We start from the raw sequence: 11421 nt of genomic DNA on the forward strand, positions 1-11421 counted from the left end.
ATTTAGTCCTCCCCTTCCCTTGGGGCCAGAAGACAGACTATGTAGCTGAAAGACAGCGGCTTTGCCACTTTTTGTTAAAAAGGAATTGTTGTTCAAACATCAAATTTGGGACATTTTGATGAGGCTCAACAGTGGGAGCTGGGGAGAGGCAAGGTGGGTAGAGAGGAGTGGAGGGCTGCGCCTGTAGCTTGTGGGCATGTACACAGCTTTAGCATGAATGGAGTTGCAAATGCAATCTCTAGTTCTAGGAGGGTGAGGCCATGTGCAGCCCTGCAGAGTCCTGGAAGGGGCTGGGGAGACCTGGTTCTATCCTGCCCCTGCCCTTACCTCATCCTTAACCCTGGAAAATCACATATTGTCTGTGGCCTCCAACTTGCCCAGGAGGAAGATGAGGAGCTTGGAACAGACCAGCTCTAAGGTCTCTCCCACCTATGCAATTCCACCATTTACCACTTTGCCAATTGTAAAACTATTCATTCAGCTAGTCCTTATTTCAACATGTCTTTGGGGTTTGGGTAGTTGATTACATACCTCCATAGGCATCTTTAAAATTATATCTCTTTGCCTGTATTCAGCCATATCATGAGGAACAGGGGGAAAAAACCTAAGTCAGTTACTAGAGCTGCACCGTCCAATCCGGCAGCCATTAGTTACTTGTGGCTATTTACGTTTAAACTTGTTCTTCCATCACAGGAGCCCCGCTGCAAGTGCTCCATGGCCACAAGTGGCTACTGGCAACCATATAGGACAGCACAGATATGAAACGTTTCTATCATCACAGAAATTTCTATTGGACAGTGCTGTAATTAGGAGAAAAATCGTTTCTAAATAAGAGACTAGTTCAGATGCCCAAGACCAGCTACTCTGTGGGGGGGTATTCTTCCTCCTAATCCCAGATTGATAAATCATGATTTCCGAAGCTGTCCCATAAGCAGAGTCATTTTTGGGCAGAATTTAAGGCATCCCAAAGGCCTGCTTAAAAATCCTTCCCCCACCCACTCTGGCCCACCTCTCTCACTCTCCTCCCACCACTGCCGACTTCCTCCTCTCTCTGCTGATCGCTGGCATCTAGTGACCTTGATGTAATAACTCAGGGAAGCAGCAGTTGGAGAGGAGAAAATGTAACATTTCCCTTCATCCAAATGTGCCATTGGTTATAGGGCATAATGTTGTTTGTTTTTTCGTTTTAACTGTTTGTTTGGAGATAATTTTAGATGTACAGATTCGCTGCCACCAAAATGCAGAGAGTTCCTACATACTCCGCATACTGCTTTGCCTGTGTTAACATCTTACCTAACTGTGACACAATGATCAAAACTACAAAAGTCACGTTAGTACAATTTTATTAGCTAAATTGCAGGCTTTATTTGGATTTCACCAGTTTTTTCACTAATGTCCTTTTTCTGTTCTGGGACCCAATCCAGCATCCCACATTGCATTTAGTTGTCATGTCTCCTTATCTCCTCCAATCCGGGCCAATTCCTCAGTCTTTCCTTGTCTTTCGTGACCTTAACACTTTTGAAGAGTGCTGGGCAGTTATTTTGTAGAATGTTCCTCAATTTGGCTTTGCCTAATGTTTGCCCATGATTAGACTGAGGTCATGCATGATGGGAAGGACACTTCAGAGGTGATGCGTCCTTCACAGTGCGTCATATGAGGAGGTACAGAAGTTCTCTCTGGCACAGTGACAGTTGTAGCAAGTTGAGTTCCTGGGGAAGCAGATTCCACAGGGCTGGTTCTTGTGTCTCACGAATGCGGCCGATGGTGTGGAAGGTAGGAGCTGCAGCAGATAGTACTGGGAGACAATAACCATGGGGTCCTCATTGGATGGATTCTGCAATGTAATTTGGAGGTGTTATTCCTTCTCTCACCCTCCCAGAAATTCTCCAAGATTCCCAATATCTTTTTAATGAATTTCTTTTCTGCTTAAATCAAGCACAGTAAGTTTCTGCTGCTTACAACTAAGAATGTTCACAGATGGAGAAATTGGAACCAGAGGTGCTTATAGGAAACAGACCTTGAGGTAATGAGGGAAATCTGGGATTGGTTATCAGGCCTAGTTGGGGGAGAGCAGAAAAAAAGTGCAGGTAAGGATGTGACTCTGTCAGGTCCTGTAACATGGTGGCAAAATGATTCCTTGTGACCTGCTGTCCTCCAAATAAAGTGTCCATTCGTAGCAGGCTTCAGGGGAACATATGACTGCTGCCAAACAATGGCATGAAGGCCATAAGGAATTAAAGATCTAAGGGTGGGGTGGCTATCTCTTCAGGGGCTGGACAATTAAAGAAAGCTCAAATATGTAAATTCTTGGCCCAAAGCATAGTCAGAAAATGTGGGACTTTTATGATTGTTAAAATAGACTGTTATTTCTTGATCCCATATATCTGAGGAAGCCAAAAGCCAAAATCACAGTTGGATCCTGCAGGCCGATTAACTACATTGCCAGTTGAATTCATTGCCTTACTAGGTCTCTTATGCAAAATTTAGGGCATTGATTAGGAAAGAATAAAAGCCTAGGAGTTGGAATGGAGAACTGGGGAGGACCCAACGGGCTCTGAGTCCTAGGATCTTCCGGCTCCCCCTGAACCTTCCACGAAGGCAAGGATGGTCCATCCTTTCCTCTCTAACAAAGCAACTGCTGCCTTGTGGAAGACCCCCCAAGGACTTCATCTGAACAAAAATTGTCCTTGTGCCCCACACTTACAACTGTTAGAGTTCTAGTTAGCTCCATAACTAGAGTCAGGTCCCAGGATGTTCTGGAAGGTCAAGTATAACACCAAACCCAAGCAGAAAAGACTTACACACCAAGATAAGTAATTTATTTCAGCACAAATATGGCAAATACATATGGAGATGTATCGAGGAAAGAAGTACATATCTGTACACTGAAATAAAATTAATTGATATAGGAGAATTTTCTGGAGAGTCTGGATTCTTGAGTTAGCTCAGGCAGCTGGGAACACTTCCAGTTGTTTATTTGTTTAGTTGACTGATGTCTGTACTCACTAATAGTCCCTGCTGAATGAGATTGAGGTGCCAGTAATTAGTTGATAAAATGTAGTTGAAGGAATCCAAAGACTTGGAGTTTGGAGAGAGAGGAATATTGGGAGCAGATTCATCATAAGTGAATAGGTGAAACACATTCCCTCAAACCTTATCATGTCTCCAAATAGGGCCCCAAGGAAACACTCTCTTCATCAAAGCATCAAGGAATGCATGGGTGAGGTGAGGGCCAATGTTTTTGTATGGCACTAGGGTTGCCATTTTCTATAGCCTGGGTTGTTGGTAGTCTTAGAAAACACCCACCCCTGGAGACACAGGACACCACTGTAGTCCTCTAGTCAGAGAAGGAGCCTTTGGAGAATGAGGTAAGAAATAGAGTTTTGACCAAAGTTCTCTTTCAAGGGTTTATGGATTCAAGTCCTTAAACCCTTCTATTACCAAGTGCGTCATCTCAACAATTAGTAGAATCCTCTCTTTGGCTCTCCCTTAAAAGTAGAGTAAAGGCTACTATGGTCAAAGAATTGGATGGAAGTCCCTGAAGCACACTGACTGTCCCTAGCAAATATTAAACCAAAGTATGCTTTATTCTGGGAGAATTGCAGAGATAAGTTCTTTCACCAAAGATGTGGGGGTTGTACAGTACAAAAATCAGCCAAAGCCAGTTTCTGTTGCTTCTCACAAAGGATGCCCATTGATAAAGCAATTGGAACCAGAAGTGGTTATAGGCAACAGCCCTCAGAGTGATACAGAGGATAGATGGGTTTGGGAGAATGAATGACAGCAGATTATCATACAGTTAATAAAGTGGTTTCTCTAATTGCCACCACTCTTCCAGATGTGGTCTCTCTTTACTTAAATAAATCAACACAGCCCCTGGGACTTTCTATCCAGCTACTGATCTTAAAAGATGCTTTTTTTCTTCACCCCAGTAAGTAGAGAACATGAGCAATTTGTTTTTGCTTGGTTGGGCAGCAGGACCTCTTCATCATCGTGCTTTAGGGCTCTATGCCAAAGGATCACTGATCATCTCTCTTTCCCAAAAGGCACCATGCTAGTCTACTACACTGATAATACCATAAGAGCAGAACTTGGAGAGCAGGAAGTAGCAGGTGCCATAGATGTCTTGGTAAGTTATGGTGAGACAAAGGTACCAGATATATCCCATGAAAATAAAGGCCACATTAGTAAAGTTTCTGAGAGGTGCATGGGGGCATGAAGGGATATCTTCTCAAAAGTGAATATCGAATTGTTGCACCTTGCAGCCCCTAAGAAAGAAACACAATGCTTTGTGAAGTTCTTTGGAGTCTGGAGGCAACATATGCAGCATTTGGTAGTGCTGTTTCCCCTGTGTACCAGGTAACTTGAAAGGCTACTAGCTTTCAGTAGGGCCCAACTCATCTTGAACTGGATGAGTCTGCAGCAGAAACAGCCCATCCACTTGAGCCTTATGACAGTGGATCCAATAGTTCCAAAAAGTGTCAGTAGCAGATGAGGGTACGATATGGACCTCTGCAGCCTCCATATAGAATCACAGCAGGGGCCGTGAGGTTTTAGAAGAAAAACCACAATCTCTTGGCAAGAATGATCTTTCTTTTGAGAAACAGGCATTGCTACCGGACTCTGATGGATGCTGAAAATCCAGATAAACCTGAACTGCACATCACGGAGTGAGTTTTCTCGCATCCTCCTGGCCATAAATTTAGGCATTCCCAGAAGCACCCATCATTCCAAGCTGAACAGATCCTGGAGGCAGGAGAAAATGAGCAGATGGCTCCCACTCCCAGTCTCCGTCCTCCTGCTACATTATGACCTCCCCTCCCTCAGCCCACACCTGGCCTCATGGAGAGTTCTCCTGATCAGTTGACTGAAAATGCAAAAAATTGATCTGTACATATATGGTTTTGTGCAATACGCTGGTGTCAGCCAAAAAGAAACTGCTGAAGAGTTACACCCAACACAGGGGAGGCCTTGAAGATCGGTAAAGAAAAGAAATCTTCCCAGTCAGTATAACTTTGGTTTCTTTTCATTCTTTATTTTATCTCAAAGGAGACAGGAGCTGAGGTCAGGCTATATGGGCAATAGTTCATTGTTTGGGCATATGGTAAAAAAAAATATATATTAAAGAGTAAGATTTAAGAATTATTGACCGGATTAGGGAAAGAATATAGATTGACCTCTGAGAATAAGCACAGAGAAGGCCATGTAAATACTCACCAAAAGTTCCTCACGGTGGAGGAGGCTCTCTTTAATAAGGTGGGTGTGATGACCTATTCTCTGGGTATCAGTCAACCGCTATCCCCAGCAACCTGGTGCTTATTCAACCGGTTCATGAAGTAAGTAGTCATGGAGGGTGGAAGCTGAGCTTGAACTCAAAAACATGGGCATGCCCTCAGCTGGCTGAGTATCCAACTCATTTGCAGCAGTGACAAACACTAAGTGTCAATATGGTGCCATACCCAGGAGGAGCAGCCAGCCTCCTGGTAGCTGGTTAATTACATTGGATTGTTTCCATAATTGAAGAGGTAACAAATCATGCTCACTGGGATATGCACTTATTCTGGATTTGGATTGTGTTTCTTTCCTTCTTTCTACATGACCACACAGTCTTAATGAATGCCTTAATAATCATGATGGTATCTCACATTCACATAAAATAACTTCTCACCAAAGCACTTACTTTTAAATGAAAGAAGACAGACAATGAGCTGATGTTCATGACATTTGCCAGTTTTACCGTGCAGCCCGCTTCTCAGAACTAGCTGCCCTTAGAGAATAGCAGAATAATCTATTGATGATTCCATTCCAGCCACAGTAAAAGTAGGGGGAAAAAACCTTGCTCTTAAATTGAACCAAATGACATTGCCAACCAATTTTAACCTAGAAAAGTGGTGAGTTCATGCCAGTCAACCAATGGCTTAGGGTATACAGAATGTGCTGAGCCAGCCATCAATATGTGGTACACTTTCACCTGTAAATAGGGTGGACCTGGGAATGCCATGACCTCATGATCACCTGCAACCATTTTGTTTTCTGGTTCTACTGCTCTGGGCTCTGTTTAGAGGTCTTAAAAAACAAGGGAAGCATGGAGCTGGCCCCGTGGCCGAGTGGTTAAGTTCGCACACTCCGCAGCAGGCGGCCCAGTGTTTCGTTGGTTCGAATCCTGGGCGCGGACATGGCACTGCTCATCAGACCACGCTGAGGCAGCGTCCCACATGCCACAACTAGAAGAACCCACAACGAAGAATACACAACTATGTACCGGGGGGCTTTGGGGAGAAAAAGGAAAAAATAAAAATCTTTAAAAAAAAAAAAACAAGGGAAGCATGCTTCTTCCAAGCAAGGCAGCAAAGCTTCCATTTTATTTGGACATGTATTTGTCACACCTGGACATTTCATGATCCTCCTGGAACTGGGGGAAGAGACCAAAAAAAAAGTGTGTGTGTGTGTAGTGGTCATGGTGGTGGTGGGAGTGTTGTGGATTTTGACTAAAGTAATTGATCTGCTTATGAAGTGGAAATGGAGTTGTTGCCCCAGAGTGCAACATGGCATCCTGTATGGATGGGATCCAGGAAATTCCCTGAGATGCCTCATAGGACTGTAATGTTCTCGAAACCTAGAGTCCATGAGTTTTGAGAAGTTTTCTCTCCCTGCTTAAATGAGCCAAAATTGGCTGCTATGACTCGCAACTAAGAAATCTGCCACATTGGGATGCATGTCGGGTCTATAGCTGTAAAATGAAGGTAAGAAAATTGCCCACCTGCAGGGTAATGGATAAAGACACAGACTTACCTACCAGAGAGTCCTTAAGTCAAGTCGTTGCTGTGCCACTTTCTAGTTGTGGCATCTTAGGCAAGCTAACATTTCCGACCTGGTTTCGCATCTATAAATGAGGAATGACGATGATAGCATCCATATCAGAGGGCTTTGTGGAAATTAAATGAGATAACACACATTAAATGCATACAGTAAGGATCAGCGATGTTAGCTATCATTATCTCTGTTTTCTCTGAATTGATGTAACTCAAGGAAAAATACCTAAAATTATACAGTGTCAGTTATTATTTAGGATGTATCTGCCCCCTTCTTTTCCCTTCTGTGTCATCCTTGATGATGACTTTAACTGGACTTCACCTGTATAAAGGTGGGAGGAAGGACATATTGTGTGCTGGTGGAAGGAATACTGGGGTGAGAGCTAGTGCACCTGAGTATTAATACCTGCCTTTAGCTGTTGGGCTGCAAATAGTCAGTTTTCTCATCTGTAACGTCGGGGGGTTGGACTTGATTTCCTCCAGTTTCTTCCCAGCTCCAACATGCTCAGTGTGTAAGGGGAGGACTATAGGCTTCACTTCTCCTGGAGCCTCATATCTCTGGGATACGCCTTGTAATTAAGTAGTTGATAGATGTTGGATAAAATGGAAATTTATTCAGATGCCAAATTTTACCAGCACCAGACCTAATAACAGTTCCCCTCAAATGTTTCAGTCAAAAGAATCAGAACTTTTAATTGAGCTAAGATATAGCAAATACTTAGAACAACTTTGGGATGGCCATGAAAGTATAAACCACGGTATCACACACATCCTGGATGTGTGGAGTGCAAAAAGTTTTCCAAGTTATTTGTTCCTTTTAAAAAATAAGATCTGAAACTGACTTAGAAAAAATGACCCTACCTTTATTACTGACTATATTAAATAAATAACTTGAGGAGGGGCCGGCCCCGTGGCCGGGTGGTTAAGTTCCCGTGCTCCATTTTAGTGGCCCAGGGTTTTGCTGGTTCGGATCCTGGGCGTGGACATGGCACCACTCACCAGGCCACGCTGAGGTGGCGTCCCATATGCTACACCTGGAAGGACCCACAAGTATAATATACAACTATGTACTAGGGGGCTTTGGGGAGAAAAAGCAAAATAGTTTAAAAAAATTTAAAAATAACTTGAGGAAAAAGAAAAGGATTTAGTAATCCCCAGAATGTTGAAAGCAGGATAATTACTTGGGACAGGAAATCATTACTGTAAATGTTTTATCTTTAATTCTGAAAGCTTTCTGAATTTTATTCCTCTCACTATATTTCCTAAGTAAATTTTAACATATTGACTAAACAAAGAATTCTAAAGAGAAAGGCCCAGCAAAGAGTGTATATTTAATAATTTTAAGTAATTACATCTTTGTAAATTACAACTCTTCTATTCTTGTCATCCTCAGAGGTATACTGAAATGACAGTAAGAGAGTGATCATTAAGTACGTTTCAGATGTTATTACACTTAAGAATAGGAGAGATGTCTTGAATGAAGGACCCCCTAACTAAGGCCATGATGCTTTCATAAGATTCTGGGGGAAAAACTGTTTTCTAAAGCAATAAACTGGCATTTTTTTGGAGACAATATGATCATCTACTGGGGGTGGGGGGGGAGGAATCAACAATAAGCCCTTAGAACGAACCAAGAGTTCAGCAAAGGTTGTGAGCGTGATGAACCTACTACAATCAATAACTGTTTTGCAGACCAGAAAACAACCAAGGAGAAATTTTAATGAAAAATAAAATCATTCATTCATAATAACGACAAAATCTATGAAGTGGCAATGAATTGACCAAGAATCCTGAAGTCTTCTGTGGAGAAACCTAAATTTGATGAAGAACACAGATGATGATCTGGAAAAAGTGGGCAGATAGCCTATGCTTTTAGACGGATGACTTAACACTTTAAGTATGTCGATGTTTCTAAATTAACCCACGATTTCAATGCAACCATAATCATGGTTTGAAAGCCAGTTTTTGAGAAACTGAAACTTACATTAAGATGTATGTGGAAAAATAAAACATCTAAATTCATCTTGAAAACAGTAAAGAGAGAGGATTTTCCACACTGGATAGTAAAGCATACCGTAAAGCATAGTAACAACAACAACAAAAAAGTGTGATATTGGTGCAAGAACAAAGAAGCTAATGGAATATTACACACACACACACACAGAGGAATTTTAAATGTGATAATTGTGGCACTACAAACCAATGGAGAAAGAATGGCATTTTTAGTAGCTGGTAATGGGGAAACTGGCTCATCGTCTGGAGAAAAATCGCACTGCATCCTTAGGGAACAGCACACACAAAGGTAGATAGATCCAGATGGACAAAAACCTAAATGTAAAACTACAAAGTCAAGAAAATCTAGGAGAAGACCTCTCTGATATAGGCTCGGAGATTGACTTTCTAAATAAAATCAAATTAACCAGAAAAGGGCAACCCCACTGGAAAAATAGGCAAAAGAGCTGAAGAGGCAATTTCCAAAATGAAACCAAAAAGGCTAATAAACATGAAGAGGTGCTCAAACTCTTGGGTAATTAGAGAAATGAAAAGAAAACCACAGGACATAAATTCACATCTGGCAACAATTAGAAAGATAGACAATGGCAAATGTTGATGAGGACACGGAGACAGAAGAATGTTCATTCCTGGCTGTTGGGGGGTAGACTGGTACAGCCTTCCTGGAGAGCAACCAGTCACTGCTCAGCCACAATAAGTGTATGCACATATCAGTGACCCTGCAGTCTCATTCCTGGGTACAAATCTTACAGAAATTGGCACACTAGTCCATAAGAAGACATGAATGAGGATGTTCTTTGCAGCATTCTTTGTGGTAGGGGCCAACCTGGTGTCCATCACCAGGAAAGTGTGTACCTAAAATGTGGGGGGTGCCTGCACATGTGGTAGGCTGAATAATGCCTCCCCAATCTGTCCCTGTCCTGACCCCTGGAACCTGTGACTGTTACCATATATGGCAAAAGGAACTTTGCAGATGTGATAAAGTTAAGGATCTTGAGATGGAGAGATTATCCTGAATTACTGGGTGGGCCTTATGTGGTCACTATGGTCCTTATAAGAGGGAGGCAGGAGGGTCAGTGTGAGAGAGGGAGATGTGAGGACAAAAGCAGAGGTTGGAGCGATGCGTCTAAAGACAGAGGAAGGGCCACAGCCAAAGATACAAGGAGCCACCAGAAACTGAAAAAGGCAAGGAAATAGATTCTCGTCTCAGAGCTTCCAGAAAGAACCAGTCTGACTGATATCTTGACTTGAGCCCAGCAAAACTGACTTCACACTTCTGACCTCCAGAGCAGTAAGAGAAGCCATTTGTGCTGCTCTAAGACACTAAGTGTGCATAATCTGTTACAGCAGCAAAAGAAACTAATACACGCTGAGATTATACAAAAGTTAGAAGCAACGTAGCAAATATACACATAGCAACATAAATTAATCTTAAAATTTTCAATGTTAAGAGAAAAAAGTTTAAAAAAAATCGTGTTCATGGACTGGAAGACAATATTATTAAGATGTCATTCTGCTCAAATTGGTATGCAGATTCAATGCAATCCCAATCAAATTTCCAGCAGGAGTTTTGTAGAAATTGACAAGTCGATTCTAAAATTTATATGGAACTACAAAGGAACTAGAACACCTAAAACAACTTTGAAAAAGAAGAATAAAGCTGAAGGACTTATATTACTTGACTTCAAGACTTCTTACAGAGCTACAGTAATCAAGACAGCGTGGTTCTGACGTCAAGAAGGACAAACAAATCAATGGAACAGAATACAGAGTCCACAGACACCACCAGAAGTGTGAACCATTAAAAAAAAGTTGATAAATTGAACTTCATCAAAACTGAAAACTTCTGCTCTTCAAAAGACTCTACTAACAAAGTGGAAAAAAAGCCATAGAGTAGGAGAAAATGTTTATGAACTCTGTATCTGATGGAGCACTTGTATCCAGATTATAAAAATAACTCTCGAAACTCAGTAATAAGAAAACAAACACCTTCCTCCACAAATGGGCAGAAGATTTGAATAGACACCTCCCCAAAGAAGATATACAGATGACAAATAAGCACATAAAAAAGATCCTCATCTCCATTAGTCATCAGAGAAATGCAAATTAAAACCACAAGGAGATACTACTCTGTGCCTATTAGAACGTCTAAAATTAAAAGCACTGTCTATACCAAGTGTTGGCAGGGATGTGGAGAACTGAAACACTTCTGGTGGAAACTAAAATAATACACTACTTTGGAAATACGTTTGGCAGCTTCATAAAAAGTTAAACATACAACCACCATATAATCCAGACATTCCATTCCTATGCATTTATCCAAAAGAAACAAAAATATACATCTATTAAAGAACTAGTACATGACTCTTCATGGCAGCTTTATCTGTAACAGCCTGAAACCGGAAATAACCCAAATGTCCATCAGCAGGTGACTAGGTAAATAAACTGGTATATCCATACGATGGGATACTACTCCACCACAGAAAGAAATGAACTACTGATACACATGACATGAGTGAATCTCAGAAACAATTATGCTTGTGAAAGAAGTCAGATCAACAAAAAGAATACAGATCATATGATTCCATTTATGTAA

General features: G+C 41.6%; 1 long non-coding RNA gene across 1 annotated transcript; it reads right to left on the reverse strand.

The window, feature by feature from the left end:
• Positions 1-1326: 1326 nt before the first annotated feature.
• Positions 1327-6913, reverse strand: LOC111774943 (uncharacterized). Its single transcript, XR_002810295.2, has 2 exons — positions 6793-6913; positions 1327-1834 (listed from the first exon to the last, which is right to left on the reverse strand). It is a non-coding gene; the product is annotated as an uncharacterized lncRNA (long non-coding RNA).
• Positions 6914-11421: the final 4508 nt, after the last annotated feature.

Source organism: Equus caballus, chromosome 9 (assembly GCF_041296265.1).
Source record: "Equus caballus isolate H_3958 breed thoroughbred chromosome 9, TB-T2T, whole genome shotgun sequence".
In the NCBI taxonomy this organism is placed as follows: Eukaryota; Metazoa; Chordata; class Mammalia; order Perissodactyla; family Equidae; genus Equus; species Equus caballus.